We start from the raw sequence: 13,184 nt of genomic DNA, 5'->3' as shown, positions 1-13,184 counted from the left end.
ACTCCCAGTCCCAGTGGAGGAGGAAAGTCAAAAAGCCGCAGGAAGGTTAGGGAGAACTCCCACCGATCAGGCGTCCCTCGGTAGATCCTGATGCTCGTACCCAGCGGCTGCCCTTGTTCGCACGAAGAAGGAGGTATTGCGCCAATGCTTCTCTTCGTCTTCCTCACCTTCACCTAGAAGAGGATGGAGCGCCTCGGATTCTTCACGACCGCTGAAGAGAGCCTGGAAGGCGCCTGGCTCCTTTCCTTCCAGCCCGGAAGTTTTTCCAGAAGAGCCGGAAGTAGAGATCAAGAAACCCAGGCAGGGAGCAGGAGTTCTCGCCTCATAGTAGGCTTCGAGCCTCTTCTCCGGTGGAGGATTTTACAAGATCTCCAGCTCGAATTCTTGCGGGACTGCAAGCGCAGATTTTCGGCACTGGCGGGCTCCTTGGCAGGAGGAACGCGTCGGAAAGACGTCTCTCTCCCTGTCAAGAAGTCTAGGATTCCTTCACCTGTCTTTACCGTCTCAGTCAGAGTCGGTTCTCTCTCCTTTATCAGCGGATGGAAGGAGGCGCTCTTCCCTCAGCAGGCGCTTGTCGTCTTCCAGGCATCAATCGCCCAAGAAGCTTTCTCCTGGTGACTACATCTCTCCAGTAGGAAGGGATCTAGCGACTAGTAGGCGTTCGTCTAAAGACAGGCGTACAGCCTCGTCCTCGCGCTCTTTTACGAAGATCCTTCATTCCCCGGATAAGAGAGCCTACTCTTTGATGGATTCGTCTAGAGACAGGATCTCGCCTTATGTTAGGCGCCTTGAGCCTAGTAGGCGCTACTCCCCAAGTAGACGCTCTCCCGCTCCCAAGCGTGGTGCGGAGGATAGGCGCTTTTCTCCTGATAGGCGCGTTTCTCCCTGATAAGCGCGGCTCTACTTTTAGCCGCTCGATTCAGGACAGGCGCGTAGAGCCTGAAAGATATGTCTCTTCTGGGAGACTACCTTTTGAAGAGACACACAAGTCGGGTGCGAAGTTTGTGGAGCATGGTAGACGCCGGTCTCCTAGTAAGCGACCTTCTCCAGACCTTCGCTCTCCTGTAAGTAGGCGCCAAGAGCCTAGTAGGCGTTCGCCTCATGGTAGGCGCAGCTCGCCTGGCAGCCGCTCTCCTTTGAACAGGCGCATGGAGCCTGAGAAGCGCCTTGAGCATAGTAGCTCTCTCTCCTAGCAAGGCGCTCCCCCTTGGAAGCCCGGAATTCTGGAGTAGGATTAAGGAGCAAAGAGCAAGCACTCATCAGAGTAGGAAGGACTCATTCGAGAGGAGCTCTCCAGAAACTTTGGCTTCCCCTGATAGGCGCCAGTCTACTACTAGACACTCTCTGGACAGGCGCATTTCTTTAGAGAAGGCTAACTGCACTCGTAAAGAAGCGGAGGGTTCTTCAGTGGATGAAGTTGAAACCTTCAGAAGAGGATTTGGTGAAGGACTCGTCAGTTTCGTCCTACAGATCCTTACAGATCTACTTCTTCAAGAGTTTGGAGACTCCCTTACTCCCGTCGCTCCTCCTCTCCTCCTCTCTTTATTCTCGACTTCGAAGAAGACGAAAGTTTCCTCTTGTGTGAGGATGAAGCCAACCATCTCAATGAAGAAGGCTTTGAGAGGTGTTGGTGATTGGCTGCTTTCTAAGGGAAGAGAAAGGGAAAACTGTGTTTTCTTATTCCCTCCTTCCAAGCTTACGGGCAGACTCGGATTTTTGGTACGAGGTCTGGAAGAACCCTTAGGTCTGGGTCTTCCTTCATCGGCGGATGCGGACTTCTCTTCTCTGGTGGATGCAGCACGACGCTCGGCTCTTTTTTGTCGGCTAAAACGACCTGGGCTATGAACGAGCTTGACCACCTGCTGAAGGGAATGTTTAGAGGTCTTGGCAAGTCTTCAACTTCCTTGCGACGGGTCTTTTGGGGTCTTGGCTAAGAAGAAACTCAGAACCCGGATGCTATTTTTTCCGCCAGAAGATCTAAACAGTGTTCTAACGTGCATTGACAAAGCAGTTAGAGATGGATCGAGCGAAATAGCCTCCCTCTTTGGAGCAGGGATCCTTAAGAAGAGATCAGTCTTCTGCTCTTTTCTGACGAAGTCTGTTTCGCATGCCCAAAGAGCCTCTCTCCTGTATTCGCAGCTCTCGCCTCTGCTTTTTCCAAAGAAAGATAATCCAGGACATCTCAGGATCTATCTCTGCGAAGGCGACTAAGGACATGCTCGCACAGTCGGCACGGAAGCCTAAGACCTCCTCCTTCCAGACAAAGACTAGAAGAGACTCCAGCTAGACAGGAGCCCTTTCGAGGGGGCCCCCCTTCTAGAGCCTCTACCTCGAGAGGTATAGAACTTTCAAAGAGAGGTAGATCCTTCTCACGCTCTGTCAGAGCTAAGAAGTAGGGAAGTAGTCCTCCAAACACCAGTAGGTGCCAGACTTCTAAGATTCTCGGAAGCCTGGACAAAGAGAGGAGCGGACAACTGGTCCCTCTCTATAATAAGGAAGGATATCTGATTCCTTTTACGGAAAGACCACCGTTGACAACGACTCCGAGGGAGTTATTGGCCAGTACAGGGATCCCATCATGAGCCTTGCTTTAACACAAGCAGTGGAACAAATGTTCGAGAAAGAGGCTATAGAGCTAGTGAGCGACCCTTGCTCAGCGGGCTTTTACAACCGCCTTTTTCTAGTTCCAAAAGCCTCAGGAGGATGGAGACCGGTTCTGGATGTAAGCGCCCTGAATTTCTTTGTAGAAAAGAGGAAGTTCGCCATGGAGACGACATCCTCAGTGTTGGCGGCCCTTCGGCCAGGGGACTGGATGGTGTCCCTAGATCTTCAGGACGCTTACTTCCATGTGCCTATCCATCCTTCGTCAAGGAAATACCTCAGGTTCATGATGGGTAGGAAAGGGGGATATTTCCAGTTCAGGGCCTTGTGCTTCGGCCTTTCAACAGCCCCTCAGGTCTTTACAGGCCTAATGAAAAATGTAGCAAGATGGCTACATTTGGAGGGAGTCAGAGTGTCCCTTTACTTGGACGACTGGCTGATCAGAGCAGTCTCAGGAAAGATGTTTGGAGGACCTACAAAAGACCCTTTTCATGGCAAGTTTCTCTGGGACTTTTTGGTGAACTTTCAAAAGTCTCAGTTGATCCCCAGTCAAGATCGTATCTATCTGGGGATTCGGATGGCTTCTCTGGATTTTCGGGCTTTTCCGTCTCCAGAACGGATAGCCCGAGGGTCAGAGAAAGTCAAAGCCTTCCTAGAGAAAGAAGTATGCACAGCGAGGGAGTGGATGAGTTGTTGGGGACACTCTCTCGTTGGACAAATTCCTTTCTCTAGGAAGGTTGCACCTCAGACCTCTCCAGTTCTTTCTCCATCGAAACTGGAGGTGTCGTTCACAAAACCTAGAGTTCTCCTTCGAGATTTCAAAGGAAATCAAGAAGGACCTCTCTTGGTGGGCCAACCCTCTCAAGTTTGCAGAAGGGGATGTCCCTTCCACATTCCGAACCCCACCAAGTGTTGTTATTCCGACGCCTCGGAAACAGGTTGGGGAGCGACGCTCGGCTCAAGAGAAGTGTCAGGCACCTGGAACAGGAACAGGTGACCTGGCACATCAACAAGAAGGAGCTGATGGCGGTTTGGCTAGCTTTGAAAGCTTTCGAGCCCCACGTCCTAGCTTCAACAGTTCAGATCAACTCGGACAACACCACGGCCCTGGCTTACATCAGGAAGCAAGGGGGGACTCACTCTCTCCCTGTACGAGACAGCAAAAGAACTTCTGCTTTGGGCAGAAAAAAGGAAGATTTGTCTCCTTACCAGGTTCGTACAGGGAGAAAAGAACGTCAGAGCAGACCTCCTAAGCAGGAAAGATCAAGTCCTGCCGGCAGAGTGGACTCTGCACGAAGATGTTTGCCAGGACCTGTGGAAGCTTTGGGGCAAACCTCATATAGACCTCTCGCCACAGCAGAATATGAGGATAGCCAACTACTGCTCTCCGATATCGGACCCGAGGGCAGTGTCGATAGACCGCGTTCCTAACTAGATTGGAAGGGTCTAGACACGTATGCTTTTCCTCCATTCAAGATAAACTGGGAGAGACTCTAAAGAAATTTGCAGAATCGGAGGCAGCAAGGATGACGTGGTAGCCCCGTTCTGGCCCGCACAAGTATGGTTCACAGAGGTACTGGATATGGTTAGTAGATCTTCCGAGAACATTACCACAGAGGATCGATCTGCTCAGACAACCCCACTTCGAGAGGTATCACAAAAAACCTCCCGCTCTAGATCTTGACTGGCTTCAGACTGTCAAAAGTTTGGTCAGAACGAGAGGCTTTTCGGCAAGAGTTGCAACGGCTATCGCAGCAACAAGAAGGCCTTCTACCTTAGAGTCTACCAATCGAAGTGGGACGTCTTTCGGCGATGGTGTAGGAACCATCACTTTTCCTCTTCCAGTACCTCTGTGACACAAATAGCAGACTTCTTACTTTTCCTTAGGGAAGAAAGTGGATTGGCGGTATCAACCATTAAAGGCTATCGTAGCATCTATCTGCAGTGTTTAGGCACAGAAACTTAAACATTTCAGAAGATAAGGACCTTCATGATCTAATAGATAGTTTGAAACATCCAAGAAGGTTTCTCCAGGGGTTCCGAGTTTTGGAATCTGGATTGTAGTGCTACGTTACCTGAGGTCCAATAAGTTCGAACCGCCTCAGTCTGCATCGTTTAGAGACCTCACGAAGAAGACAATTTTCCTCATGGCATTGGCTTCCGCAAAAAGGGTTAGTGAACTCCATGCACTAGAAGGAAATGTGGGATTCAGAGGAGATGCAGCTATCTGTTCATTCCTTCCTTCGTTCTTAGCCAAGAACGAGAACCCCTCAAATCCTTGGCCTAGGAGCTTTGAAGTAACAAGGATTGTCTGCATTAGTAGGCGAGGAAGCAGAGAGGTCTCTTTGCCCAGTAAGAAGTTTGAAATTCTATCTACAGAGAAAGAAAAAAAACTTAAGGGCAATGATGTCAACCTTTGGTGCTCTGTAAGAGATCCAAGGAGGACACTTTCGAAGAATGCGCTTTCTTTCTTTATCAGAAGCCTGGTGAAAGAAGCGCATGCGATATGTGAGGAAAGTCAATACAAAGTTCTTAAGGTCAAAGCTCATGAGGTAAGAGCTATTGCCACGTCATTGACTTTTAACAAAAACATATCCCTGAGTAATATTATGAAGGCAACATTCTGGCGTTGCAACTCAGTCTTTGCAACCACTATCTGAGAGACGTCAAATTACGTATGAAAAGTGCTTCGGTTAGGCCCGTACGTATCGGCGGATTCGGTGCTGGGGCAGGGAGCTGAGACATATCCTTAGTAGTATATATTTTTTTTTCCCCTTGTTAGGTTGTAAGTTTTTGGTTGTTTGAAAGAACATGCGGGTAGGCATGTTTTTCATTTCGTAGTGCTAACAATGATTAGATTGGTTAGGTGATCGGTGTATGTTTGAGCTCCTTGCAATGATAGTGGTTAGGTTCTGTCATATAAGTGGGCGAATCCCCGTTGACAGATCCTGCTCGGATTCTATCAAGTAAGCGGACAACCAAATCCCTTTGATAGACCCAAAGAGTCTGTCAGCTGTAGGTCACGCCCTCGCTGAAGCTCTTAAGGCAACGCAGACTCATAGACAGTAACTACGAAGTCTTCTGCCTAAACAGGTAAGAACCAAGGTTGTTTTTACATCCTACAACTAGTGTTGTTTTCCCCTTTTTTCCATATTTATATTGCTGTCTCTTTCCCTCCACCAAGGGTGTCAATCAGCTAAGTATATATCTGACAGGAAAGTTCATGTACAAAAATGTTATTGTTAGTATGCATAAGGTTTTGTACATACTTACCTGGCAGATATATACGTTGATGCCCGCCCAGCCTCCCCTCAGGAGACCGGTGGAAGGAAAAATTCTGGCTGAAGGGAGATTGGTTCTTACATCCGCCACCAGCGGCGGGTAAGGTAGATCACCTGACCTACCTGTCGCGTGTGCCGCGAGTTTTGAATTCTGTCGTGACGTCAGAGACGTATAGCTAAGTATATATCTGCCAGGTAAGTATGTACAAAACCTTATTGTATACTAACAATAACATTTTCATACATACTTACCTGGCAGATATATACGATTGAAGACCCACCCAGCCTCCCCGCAGGAGACAGGTGGAAGAGAGAATCTGATTAGAAAACGGGAATGATTCCTAGTCCTGCCACCCAGAGCAGGGCGGTAGATCACCTGACCTACCTGTAGCGAGTGCCGCAAAATTTGAATTTCTGTCGGGGACGACGGAGTCGATAGCTATGTATATATCTGCCAGGTAAGTATGTATGAAACTTTATTGTATCATAACAATATCATTTTCAAGGCAGTTTTGAAATCCAATATGGCGGCTATCGTGTGGCTGGACAGGTCTAGTCACGGATGGACACCATCTTTCCCAGCCTTCCCAGCACTCATTTGAACAATGTTAGCGTATATATGTAACGTTTATTGATCTTACTCAAGATTGCAGCTGTAATCAGCACAATAAAACAACATTTTGTTGCCTATATTAGTGAAAGTATGAAACTTGTTATTCCCGTGGTCATGGTTTTAACTGAATTCATTTTTACCTTGTAATCGGTGGTTTTATCCTTACTGCCATCACAACTGAAACTCCACAGTGCTTATTTGATTGTTATTATACACATTTTGGTCCTAATTCACTCCATATTGCACTTGAACCACGTTGCTGTTCCTGGTTCCTAAGTGCGCACTCCACAACACAGTTACGAGTAGCAGACGACTCTGCAAAGTTTTATTCCCTTAATTGTTTACTTTACTCAATATTTAGTTCAACTTTACTTTGTTTATTTCAAAATGTTTATTTAATTCATGTCTATTACCCCTTTTTTGCAACCAAATTACCCCGAAAAATTACAGATATTTCTAAAATAGATACAATCCAGTGTTCCTAACCTTGCCGTACATCTGGCTGCCGAAAGCCATAGCGGAGCAGACTACGGAAAAGTGGATTATAATTTTTTTTTTTCCAGGACTTTTCATTGATTTAAGTCTATATTAGTATTTTGATTTTTTTGAATAACTGTATGCCAGAAATAAATGTAACCTTTAATGTTTGCATGCTAAGAATGGCAAAATCATTGTTGCCACATTACTGGAGCTTCACACATACGTCGATGCATTGTTATTAAGCAAATGCCTTTATTTTATTATATTAGTGTTTTCTTTTGTTTTCTCTCAGCATTGTCTTTGATAATGAAACCATTTCTTGTCAATTCTTGTCATTAAGCATTAGAATAATGCGTCATGGTGTTTGTTAGTTATATCAAATGGAGATTTAGTTATTTTGTTTTGCCAAAGAAGTAAGGAACAATTTTGATCATCTATTATTATATTACTTTCATTTTTGAGCCATTTTTTGTTGATATAATTACCATGTGAAATAAAGTATCCACAAAGGAAGAAATATATTTTCTCATGTCAGTAATATCTCAAAAGTTACGGCAATTTGGTCCAAATCAGCACCAAATTGCCGAGAATCTATTTTTGAAACTTTAAAAGTGTCCGAATTCACACTAGCTGTGTCCAGAAAAAAGCAGAGGCATAGATGATCTATCTACAGCATAATTTAATGACTGTCCGAACTTACCCAAAATTAAAGTTGAATTCAGACACCAATTAATGTATTATTAGCATGATGAAATTGCTCTCAAATTTTGTTTATTTAAAAGTCTTGTGGACCAGCTATATATACAATACTTAACATCTGCTCTAGATAAAATAACAAAAGTTGGTGATAAGAAAAACTTGGAAAACGTCCGGACTCGCCCAATCTTGCAGTATCAAACAATATCAAACAATGTACCACACTCTATAATAATTAAGAAAAATATTTGTATAATTATGAGAAATACTTGTGTAGTGTAACACTTAATTAGATGTACCAACTGAGTAGTTTTAGGGATATGAAAGTCTGAGGAAATTGCAATGTAAATATATATCAGTGGAATGTACAGTATATTCATCTCTTAACTCAGCCTTTACTATAAATTTAAGAAATTCAAACATATTTGGTTATCTCATTTAATATTAAAAGGATGAATTACAAAATATATCAGAAAATTATAATATCATAGGAAATTAGTTAATATTACATTGATAAATCACAAAATCTGACTGTTGCAAATTCGGCCCCATTATTTTTTTACGGTGCAAAACCAGACAAGTTGCCCAGGGAGCAGAGGCGATTGCGTCACACTACAATGGTAATCAAGCAATCAAACATCTTCACATATCCAAAATGTGAATAGTAAAGATATTATATGAGCATTACGATTATAACAATTGCATGAATAGCTGATGAAATCCGCATGAATAACTAGAAAACTAATTAGATATTTATTGTGTACATATTTAAGTCACCACTTTCTGCAAGAAAGTTCATGACATACATGACTTAAATAAAAGTCCTAATTCCAAAATTATTACTTAAAACACCATTATGATATACAAACCTTACATTATGTATGTAATATACATTACCTGTATGTAATATACCTCTATTAATTAAAAAAAAAATAGGAAAACACAAAAAATACATCTTAGCTAATGTTCACAGCAAAAGCGTTGAAATTTTCTCAGGAATCTGTAGTGTTCAACTAAATATTTAAATATATTCAGCGCACTTTTCTTCACAGAAAATTAGCTAAGTTTCCTTAGCTGCAATTCGAACAACATCGTTTACCATTGTTGTAAAGAAAGTGTACCAGCGTCTATGGGTACAAATGTTTTGCAGATTTAGCGCAGGAAATGAGAAGTTTGTTTACACAAGTGGCTGCAAACATCAAGATGGCGTCCATCTTCTATATGTAAGGTGTTATAGGTAAAAATTTTGAAAGCGTCCTGGAGGTGAGTTAGCACTACACATGGCTAGACTTTCATTATCGGATATTATGGCATTATTTTGTGACTTGACCTCTACTCTCCTCTTGAAGTAAGAGTTTTCTCCCAAATTACAAAATAAATGGCATAATTTCCGATTAAACGGAGGTGCAAGCTTACTGCCATGACAGTCTCAAAATTTTTACTTAGAACACCGTGAATGTAGACGATTGACGCCATCTTGATGTTTGCGTAGTCACTTGTGTAAACAAACAGCCCGTTTCCTGTGCTAAATCTGCAAAACATTGGTACCCATGGACGCTGGTACACTTTCCTTACAACAATGGTAAATGATGATGCTCTTCGAGATGTGCCAGGTGGAAACCTAGCGAATTTTTAGGGGTGCCAGTGTGCTAGATACCTAGTACCTATGCTATATTTTTGTATGATTAAAAGTTAAGATTTTGAATACTTAGAATGAAAACTATGAATTTCGAATTCTAATGATATCTTATTCCAATTATAATTTGATCTTGCATAATGCATTTTATTTCACATTTAACCACTGTTGCCACTGGCATGCATTTACCCTCCAAACTCGTGACAAGACTTACACAAAACTGAGGAAATAAGTGAATTTAGCGTATCTATTTTTAATACAGGCAGTCCCCGGTTATCGGCGAGGTTCTGATAAGCGAAAACCACCATTAAACTAATTTCTGCAATTTATGGTGCTTATGACGCCAAGTTTATGTTAACCCTCTTACGCCGGAGCCCTAAAAATCAAAACGTCTCCTGTATGCCGGGCCTGGTTTGGAGTGAGCGCGGAAGTGGAAAAAATAATTTTTTCAAAAAATTACAGCGTGCGTACTTTTGAAGATTAAGAGTTCATTTTTGGCTCCTTTTTTTGTCATTGCCTGAAGTTTAGAATGCAACCATCAGAAATGAAAAATAATATCATTATCATATGTAAATAATGCGATATATGGTAGCGAAAAAAAAAAATTTCATACATAATTGTATTCAAATCACGCTGTGCAGAAAACGGTCAAAGCTAACCAGTTCCTTTTTTTGCGTTGTATTGTACACTAAATTGCGATCATTTTGATATATAATACATTGTAAAACAATAAAAGCAACACCGGAAAAATGTTATCACAAAATGATGTACGAATTCGTAACGAGCGGACGTAAAAAAATGTTATTTTCAAAAATTCACCGTAATTCTAAATAATGTTCTAGAGACTTCCAATTTGTTTCAAAATTAAGACAAATGATTGAATATTACGATACAGTAAGATTTTTAGATTAGAATTGCAGATTTCGACCATTTCGGACGAGTTAAATTTGACCGAATGTCGAAATTTTAATATATATATTTTTTTATATGGACATATTTCAAAGATGGAAAAAGCTACAACCTTCAATTATTTTTTATTGTATTCTTCATGAATTTGCACACATTTTGATATATGAAACTCTATAAAAAGGCTAATATGAAAAGGAGCAAATATTAGGATAATGCCATGTACGTATTTCGGAGACTTGCGGCCGCGAATCGGCGCGCGGAGTGAAGGTAAATATATTTTTCAAAATTCACCATAAATCACAATATTGTTTTAGAGACTTCAAATTTGTTTCAAAATGAAGAAAAATGACAGAATATTACTAGGCCGTAAGAGTTTTAGCTTACAATTTGCGTTTTTTCAAACTATTTCGGTAGTCAAATTTGACCGAACGTGGTTTTTTTTCTATTTATCGTGATTTATATGCAAATATTTAAAAAAAAGAGAAAGGCTACAACCTTCAATCATTTTTAGTTGTATTCTACATGAAATTACGCACATTTTCATATATAAAACTTTATGTAACACCTAATTTTAAATGGTGCAAACATTTCGACAATCGCACAAAAAAATTCTGATTTTTTCGGAAGTTACGGCACGAACGTAATTTTTTTTTTTTTCATAAATTCACCATAAATCGAAATATTGTGCTAGAGACTTCCAAGTCGTTGCAAAATGAAGGTAAATGATTGAATATTACTAGAATATAAGAGTTTTAGCTTACAATTGCGTTTTTCGACCATTTCGGTAGAGTCAAAGTTGACCGAAAGTTGAAATTTTTGCACTTAACGTTATTTATATGAAAATATTTCAAAACTGATAAAAGCTACAACCATGGGTTGTTTTTGTTGTATTGTGCATGAAATTGCGCACATTTCCATATATAAAACTTTATGTAACGGCAAATTTAAAAGGTGCAAACCATTAGACAATCGCACGAAAAAATTTATCGGAAGAGTTATCGCACGAACGTAAGGAAAACAGTTTTTTCATAAATTCACCATAAATCAAAAATATTGTGCTAGAGACGTTCCAATTTGTTGCAAAATGAAGGCAAATGATTGAATATTACTATAATGTAAGAGTTTTGTTTAGCTTACCAATTGGCGTTTCTCGACCCAAAATTTCTGTTAGAGTCAAAGTTGACCGGCAGGTATTTGAAATTTTTTGCACTTATCGTTATTTATATGAAAATATTTTCAAAACTGATAAAAGCTACAATCATGAGTATTTTTAGTTGTATTGTGCATGAAATTGCGCACATTTTCATATATAATACTTCATGTAAAGGATAATTTAAAATGGTGCAATAATTATGTCAAAGTGACGAAATAATTTCCGAGATGTGTCACTGATACTTTTTAGTGCGATAAGAAAGAAATTCGCGCTTGCGCGCCTGCGTAGCGATTGTAAACAAAACAACGCCTTGATCCGTGAACTCCCAGCATCCCCCAAGGCGCGTGATACAAAAGTTTTCGGCTGGTAGGCCTATAAGTATTTTTCCGCGAATTTTTAAAAAAACTTTTTTGAGCCGACGTATGATACGTCCAATCGGCATACGGGAGACATTTTGACTCGACGTTTAATATGTCCAATCGGCGTAAGAGGGTTAATGGCTCCTCTGTTATGTATGTTGTGGCGCCATATCTCTATTATTGGCACCTTATGATGCGAACAGAAACTTGGCTCGTTATGGTGCCGTAAATCACCAATTTTATGGCGCTAGACAAGCGCCATAAACCTGATCACCATTAACCGAGTCCCCTGATAACTGGGGACTGCTTGTGTATATAAATATCCAGAGATCAACTCCCATACCCCCACCATGTGGTTCTCATACCCCTACCCACTGTTACGAACCCTTGCATTAGGCGATACTGCACTTTTCTTATTTTAAAGGTATTGTATTAAGCAAACTTTTAAATGAAATTACATATAGTGCTTTTGGGAGTATGTTTTGGGCCATATTTAGAGTTTAGATTCTAAAAATAAGCATTTATTGTAGGTATTAGCATTTTTAGTGATTTGTACCTTGCGAAAGTTCGAGATATTACCGTGTGAAGATTGAAAGGTCATTACTAGAGTTAAATAATTTTGAATTAACCCCAGAGTTGCCACATCTTTATGACTATGAATAAAACTTAATGCATAATTTTCTGGCCTAAATGTTCAAGTTTAGCTTTATGTACCAGCACATACATAGTAACTAAAAGGACTACTCAGAATAGTTTTGCTCATTTGTTGCAAACTGAAATTCCATGAATTTTTGAAACTTACTCAATAAATAATGATGAAGTCATTTCTTATTTCAGGTTGTGTCAAGGGGTCACATTAGCTCCATGTAAGCACTGATTGGTATACTGAACTTGGAGACTGTTTGCAAGTTTTTAAAAAGAATAGTACAGTACTCTACAGATTTGAAGACTAAAGGTTACAGATGGAGTCTTAGCTGTGACTGCTGAACCTTTCTTTTGGAAGTAGTATTATATCGGTATTTATTGATTACATTCTTTATTTCCTTATGTAGTTTTAAGCATTTTACATGTTGCTTTGGTCTACAGTACTTGAATTATGCATTGTACCAAAAATGGGGATGTATCATTTGGTCTTTTATCATGTATTACTGTCAGATGGGTGTTTGTAATAATTAGTAATTTATTCAGATACAACATTTATGAATTGGCTTGTTTCACTGTATAATTTATGTTCAATTGGTAGAACTGGTTTTATGGAAAACTGTTTCTGTGAATGCTAGTGTGTTGAATATTCATGTAAATTATGACTTGTTACCCTATTTTTCAAGGCAGAATAATGTTCCAGATGGTAAATATTTCCTCGTTAGTTTGAAAGTATGTCTTGGCAAATAGGAACATTGGTATTTTGGTAACTTGATTTCCTAAGTTCCTGCACCAGCAGGAAGATGGACAGCAT

The 13,184-nt window shown here is 40.8% G+C and overlaps 1 protein-coding gene across 4 annotated transcripts in view; it reads left to right on the top strand.

Moving 5' to 3' along the window:
• Window positions 1-13,184, top strand: part of LOC135219098 (bromodomain-containing protein 7-like) — a 339,758-nt gene that overhangs the window by 132,617 nt on the left and 193,957 nt on the right. For 3 of the 4 annotated variants that reach the window (XM_064255538.1, XM_064255535.1, XM_064255536.1), the window contains exon 2: window positions 12,566-12,744. The gene's annotated coding sequence lies outside the window, so the exon portion shown is untranslated. The remainder of the gene's footprint in view (window positions 1-12,565; window positions 12,745-13,184) is intronic. The other variant, XM_064255537.1, reaches the window with a different exon arrangement.

Source organism: Macrobrachium nipponense, chromosome 1 (assembly GCF_015104395.2).
Source record: "Macrobrachium nipponense isolate FS-2020 chromosome 1, ASM1510439v2, whole genome shotgun sequence".
Lineage (NCBI taxonomy): Eukaryota > Metazoa > Arthropoda > Malacostraca > Decapoda > Palaemonidae > Macrobrachium > Macrobrachium nipponense.
This window is presented reverse-complemented; position numbering and strand designations above follow the sequence as displayed.